Here is a 7501-nt window from a genome sequence, read left to right as displayed (position 1 = left end):
CGCGCGTCACGCTTTTTCCTCCTGTTTGAGCGTCAACAAGCCACGCTCCCGCATCCACAAACTCTTCTTCTTTTACTTTTCTGACGGGTTTTAGTCTACTGTAAAAGCTACTTCATGGCTTCCTCTCTCTGTAATTCATTCTGATTAGTCCATCAGCTCCCCAGCTCGTGAATCAGTGTAGCCTACATGATTTCGGGCACTATTACGGACAGCAAGGCTCGCATTGGGACACAGATGTGTCACGACAACATCACTAATTTGCAGATTACATTTAATACAGTACACTTTAATTAAAACATTTGTGATTGTTTTATAAAGATGCCATTATGTGCAGTTACACACTGTTTAGAGTCGCGTCTTCTTATCGATTAAGGTTTATCCAGTATTATATATGTGACACACACAATGTTTTGAAGTCCACTCACTGCGTCACACTCAGAGCAGTCCTATATCTATAATGCTGTGTATGTGAGAAAAAATAATAATATTTGGAAGCATGTACAAAATCTTAGAATTATATAATTCACCAAGGGATTGATTATTGATAATAATTTTTTACATAAAACAAGTTAAAGAGGGTTTAGCCTACTGTTGTTCCATTTGCTTTTATGTATAATGTTGAACTTCAAAGAGAGACCATCTACATAAACTAAAACCTGAAGTAAATGTAGTAAAGGAATGTAAGTAACACTATTTATCCGGCTGTAAAGACCCTGTCAGAACTGTGAACACATACTCAGTGTTTTCTTTCCCTTAAAACCGCAGCAACACACATTATTAATGATTCGACACTGAATGACCTTCATTTGAGCTTCAGTTGGACATTAAATATAATTACACATATGTGTTTATAAATGTTGCATACCGACTGCTGGTGTGTTAAATAGTAAATTAATTTACATTTTAAAACGTTTCCTATTACTTTGTTGTTGCACTTTTTGTCCTCAATGAAATTTAACAAACACCTTTGAATATGTAAGAGTGTTTATTATTAGTTGTTTTAATGAAAGAGGGATTGCTCTAATCACACTATAACACTTTACATTTCTCCATGAAAGAGTATATTGAATAAACTGACCAGCTTCATCTATCAGACTTTTTTCTCATGCCACTCTTGTTTAAATAATGTCTTCATATTTATTGTAATGGCTCTATTATTCCACAGGATGGATCCATGCGTGTGAAGTTATGTGTGAATATCATTTTCCAGAGGTGTATATCTGCTTATGGACATTTCCAAATCCCATTTGAGCAGAAAGTCTAATCCTCTGACTCTCTTCAATACACACTTTGGTATATGAAACCACATTGTGTTAAATATGATTTAATTCCTGTTCAGTTTTTATTATCTTTAATCATCTGGGATTCTTTAATATAATGAGTTTTTTTTTTCCCATATAAAATTAAACATTCCAGTTTTGATTGTTTTGATCAGTTTTAAGGAGAACAATAAAGAGAAGACGACGGGTCAATTAGCTGAGATATTTCTTCTGCAAAAGGATTCTGCCCGATAGACAAGATCAAGGTCAAGGTCAAGGCAGCATTTATTGTCTCCCTTAGGAGAAATTTGTTTTAGATTAATAGATAGATTATATTAATAGATCAACATTAACGAACATTCCAAATCCTAAAATCCTGCATCATAACAACAGTACATATACCATATAACATAACACAGCCCTCAGTTCCTGCTCTTGTACTCTTGTACCAGCTATTGCCGTTATTTAACTTCCTGCTGCAGTTGATCATTAATTAATTTAACAGACAGCGGTACAAATGAATATTTGTATTGGTTATACTTGCATAATGTAACCCTGTATCTCCGACCAGAGTTCATCAGAGCATACTCAGGACACAACCCATGGGAAGAGTCTAATCAAATCTAGTTGTCCTGCTGGATAGTGCAAAGCTCAAAGATATCCGGTAGAGAGCTGATCGTGTCCCCATGATTTTTACTGACACTCTCACCAAGTTATTTATTTGAGCTCTCAGTTTTACTGTTAAACTTCCGAACCAAACAATAATTACATATCTTAAAACACTCTATCGTTGCTTTATAAAAAATTAACATAATATTCCTGCTCACTCCAAATAATCGTAATCTCCGTAGAAACTGTAAGCGCTGGTGGACCCTTGTGCAGACCCATGACACGTGTGTGTGTGTCATTTAAGCTCACTGTCAGTGTGGACCCCCAATATTTATAAGCAGCAACCCGTTTAATAGCTTCACCATAAACCCCAGCAGAGCTCCTGTCCCCCGCTGATCTGGGGTCTGTGATGACCTCTTAACATTGATCTGTAGATAATGGTCGTCACACCAGCCCACAAACGCTTCTATAGCAGCTGTGTAGTCGTCAATACTGCAGTCTCTCGTCAACAAGAGCAATAAAACCGTGTCATCCGAAAATTTCACAATAAATTGGTTTGACTGCTGGCTAATGCAGTCGTTTGTGTACAGAGTAAACAGAAGTGGCGAACGTACGCACCCTTGCGGGACTCCTGTACTACTCACTGCAACATCCGACAGCACTGAGTTCAATTTCACCTGTTGTGTCCTGTTTGTTAAGAAGGAATAATACCACTTCCTTATAAAAGGATTAATTTGTAACTTACTTAATTTCTCCAACAGTTTGTGTGGTTGAATGGAGTTAAACGCAAAACTAAAATCAATAAAAAGCAACCTTGTGTAAGTAGCTGGACTCTGGACTGATCTCTCATAAGTTAATGAGTAAGAGATTTTTTTCATACTATCCCTTCTCTGTTCAATGTTGTATTTTAATCTTTTGAAAGTGTTAAACCAAAGTGTTGTGTACTTTCCATGTTTCATGAATACAGAGAAAACCGCTCAGTTTCTTAACTTTAGGCCCGATGCTCTTGAAAATACTGAAATAATGTTCAGGGAATTATTAAAACAAAAAAATATGACTGTGTCATCAGCAAATTGAGTGGTTATTCCCTTTAATTGAGGATGTTTAAGAATTAAGCAAGCTCGAATTGGCGTGCATAATATAAAGAATTGGAGAAATTGTAAAACCCTGTGTCTGTTTCCACACAACATTTGAGTTCTAGGAGTCATTTCTAACTGGAGGAGCACTGACATGTTTAGTAAGATCTGTTTAGCCTTCACACACACTAGCATGGATAAACCATAGACAGTATGGGATAACCCGACCACAGAAACAGAATAAGGTGGACTGCTACTGACTAGGCCACCTCGAGGCTATTCCCGGGGAAACGCCCTTCACATCAATATTATCCGTCTACAGTCCCGGAGGCTGCATTTTCAGGAGCCCACTTCTAGGACCCTAGGTTTTTGTGACAGCGCCACCTACCGACTCGGAGAACCGCAGTCTCAGGAACGCATTTCCAGGACCCTAGTTTTGGAGGACCGGAAAGAGAGCCACCAAGGCAGTATTTCCACCCAGTTTTAACTACATTAGAGTTTTACAGTTTTTTAAAAGTTTTATTAAACACAAATACTACTTTCTTTATTGCAATTAAACCTGGTTCCTAGGAATGTTGAGAAATGATTGGGTCTAAGTAGCATAACATAATAACTCAAGTAAAATAAACAAGGAATCACGTTATAGTCTTTTCAGTCACTAGATCGACCACATTTTCAAGTACAGAGGGAAGACAAGGATGACTCTGGGGGTAGATTTAAGATTGTGTATATTTTACAAAATAATATATAACAACTGAACTTCAACACACACAAAACAAATTTGTTCATGACGTGTAGCACATAGACAGAACTTCATGGACAGCATCATCACTGACTCCTAAGAGAGAGAAAGAGAAGAGAAGTAAATAAGGAACATTTAGTTGAACATGTTCTACTCTCTAATTTTACATTTCATATTTAAAAGATCTTAGTTACCACACAGTGCACACACATATACGATACAAAAATAATGATATCAATCTTCATACCAATTAATGTTCATAGTACTATTATTGCATACTGTTCAAAGATTAGGGGAAAAAAATTATTTATTTATCTTTTGTCATACTATTGCCTACCCTGAGCTGTGTCCTTGAAAGCACTGCCTACTCAGGCCAGATAATAAATAAATAACTGCCGCCTTCACCCATGGGCGCCGTACAGGGGGGGGAAAGTTAGGACAATTCCCTCAACAAACACCCACATGGAAAGAACCTATATGAGGATATACTGTATGCGCACATATGAAACCTATATGCAGTTTATATGCACATATATGCAAAATTGAGGTGCATATACTGTATGTGCATATACAGGCCATATAGGTCTCCTGTATTGCTTCTTTATATCCACATATAAGCCCTATATGTACATACAAGATGTACATATTCTTGTACTATTTGATTGTTCTTAAGTAAATAAATAATGTAAATTTCTACATTTTGGGGTTTTATTTATGTTGCCTACACTGTAAAAAAAAAGTGTAATTTTACAGGTAATGGTCTGTATTTTGTTTTACAGAACTTTACCGTTTTGTCATTATACAGTGAATGCCTGTTATTTTACAGATATTTGCTGTAATTTAAAGGTCCACTATTAAATTTACAGGTAATTGCTTGTATTTTGGTTTTACATCAATTTTACGTTTTTTAAAAGGAACTTGTCTGTATTTTTACAAAGTAATATTTTACAGATTTTTTTCAGTGAAATTAGAAAACAAAGAAAAGAAGGTATAACTGCAGAAATCTGCATCTATTCAATATGTTGTCCTTACAGATTATTAAGCATGTGGGGGTTAAAGTGAGTTTTTTTAAGGTTAAATAATAGTATTTGTACATACAGTAGCCTACCCTACATAGGCTACAGTAGGCCTGTATTGAATTATTTATTTCATAGGCTATTTTAATCTTGTCTTGCAAATAGATGCTCATTTTGATCATTATTTCATTGTCTTATTCTCCCATAATTTCATGTATATTTTATTAATATTTTTCCAAATCTCCGTTGCTGCACATTCAGGGCTTTGTGTGTGTGTGTGTGTGTGTGTGTGTGTGTGTGTGTGCGTGTGCGAGCGCGATGACGCAGATTCAAATTCGCCGCCATTACGTTTCCGCTGTTTAGTCCCGCCCACAACGGTTAGCTGATCAGTCGAGTTTGGATCTGTGTCAAGGGCAGAAAATTTTATTTGTTTTATACTGTGTTTTCCCATGTGAATATTCATTTGATCCCTGTGAGGCCACTGGAGCTGCACAAGGTTTGGTTTTACTACAGTAAGACCACAATTGTGTTAGATTCCACCCATCTATTTTTTTTTGCAGTGTAACTAGGCTCTGTCATTTAGAAACATGTCTTTTCCTACCACTTAATGACACATATCTCTACCTTTCATTCCAGCCAGAGGATCTGATGGTTGCTGCTCATATCTCAGCCTACCTGATGGACAATTCTTGATGGATGAATGACCTCGACCTTCAACTCAACCTTGCCAAAACAGAACTGCTTATGGTTTCAGCCAAACTATGCAATCCTGCTGATTTGCCTTATACAACACCAGAAAGATCCGGCCCTTCCTATCGGAGCCACACAACTCCTTGTCTAAGCTCTTGTTCTATCCAGACTGGACTATTGTAATGCTCTCCTGGCGGGCCTTCCAGCATCAGTCAAACCTCTGCAACTGATCCAGATTCTGCAGCAAGACCTAAACTCTCTGCTTCAGATCTATGTGTCTCCAGAAGCTTGTGTTCTGCAAGTGAACGGCGCCTTGCGGTGCCATCATCCCAAAGAGACACAAAATCACTTTCACTGACCTTTCCCTGGACTGTTCCCTGCTGGTGGGATGACCGGCCCAACTCAACACATTTTCAATAAACTGCTAAAGATCCATCTTTTCATAAACACTTGACCCAATAATACTAAATCTTTGTTTAAATAATAAATAAATAAAATTGTGCACTGTGCTACACTAACTGGGACTTGTCACTGCACTTGTTGCTTCTATTGTTCTCTTAATTTTTAAGTCACTTTGGATAAAATGTAATTGTAAATGTGTAAAATAAGTTATATTAGAGTATAAAGGCATACAGCAATTGCCTTTTAATGTGGATATTTTTACATGTATTCTTATAATATTCTTATTATATTAAGTACTTAATTAGAGATTGGTCAAAGTTGTGAAATTAGAAATGCAAAAATTAAAACTAAATACACAAATTTTGTATTTTAATTTTTGTACAAAACATTACATTTTTATAACTTCATAGTTATTATACACAGAAAAACTATATATTAAAAGATAATTACTGTAGATAGACAGCATTATTATAAAATAACTTTATAAAACCCTAAATTTACAGTTTAACTTGAAAGTTAAATGTTTTTTTTTAATGTAATTTGACACTTTATCCGTTTTTCCACGGTTTAATAAGCCATTATCAACAGTAATGTACTGTAATTTAATTAATTTAGACTGTAAAGTCAATTCTGTATTTTCACAGTTTTTGCCTGTAATTTTGTGAAATGGTTATTAGCAGTAATTTAACGGAATCCATCTGGAAACTTTGCTGCCAGAGATTTACTGTTTGTATACGGGATTTTTTTTTTTTTTTTTTTACAGTGTAGGCCTAGTAGCTATGGATTTTAATTTTACTAATATATAGGTAAACATATAGGTGCATATATAGGTGAACATATAGGTGCATATATGTACATATAATATAGGAAAACGGCCAATTTTATATATGTCACATATATTAAAAACCTATATCAAAACCTATATTAAAACATATGTTTATATAGGTTATTTCCATGTGGGTAGGTAAAAACTAATTTAAAATTTGTATTATACACTATATAAACCATCATCATTGAGTATATTTCAAATAATAATAAAATGAAAGAAATGATATCTGCGAGGATTTCCAGTCCGGATTTAGACCGTACCATAGTGGTCGTTAGAGTCACAAATGATTTGCTCTTATCATCCGATCGTGGTTGTATCTCTCTATTAGTGTTACTCGATCTTAGTGCTGCATTTGACACCATCGACCACAACGTTCTTTTAAATAGACTCAAAAACTATGTTGGCATTACGGGAAATGCACTAGCATGGTTTAAATCATACTTATCTGACCGTTACCAGTTTGTAGCAGTAAATGAAGAGATGTCTCATCGATCACAAGTTCAGTATGGCGTACCACAAGGCTCAGTACTAGGACCGCTGCTGTTCACTCTGTACATGCTACCCTCACACACACACACACACACACACACACACACACACACACTCACACACACACACACACACACACACACACACACACACACACACACACACACACACACACACACACACTCTCTGTACATGCTACCCTTAGGAGATATCATTAGGAAACATGGCATTAGCTTTCACTGTTATGCTGACGATACTCAGCTCTATATTTCTTCAAAACCTAACGAAACTTACCAATTCACAAAATTAACGGAATGCATAGCGGATATAAAAAATTGGATGACTCGTAATTTCCTACTTCTAAATTCTGAAAAAACAGAGTTTCTAAT

The sequence above is a fragment of the Scardinius erythrophthalmus genome, assembly GCF_964197995.2.
Source record: "Scardinius erythrophthalmus genome assembly, chromosome: 3".
Lineage (NCBI taxonomy): Eukaryota > Metazoa > Chordata > Actinopteri > Cypriniformes > Leuciscidae > Scardinius > Scardinius erythrophthalmus.
The sequence above is the reverse complement of the archived record's forward strand: the minus strand, read 5'-3'. Positions refer to the sequence as shown.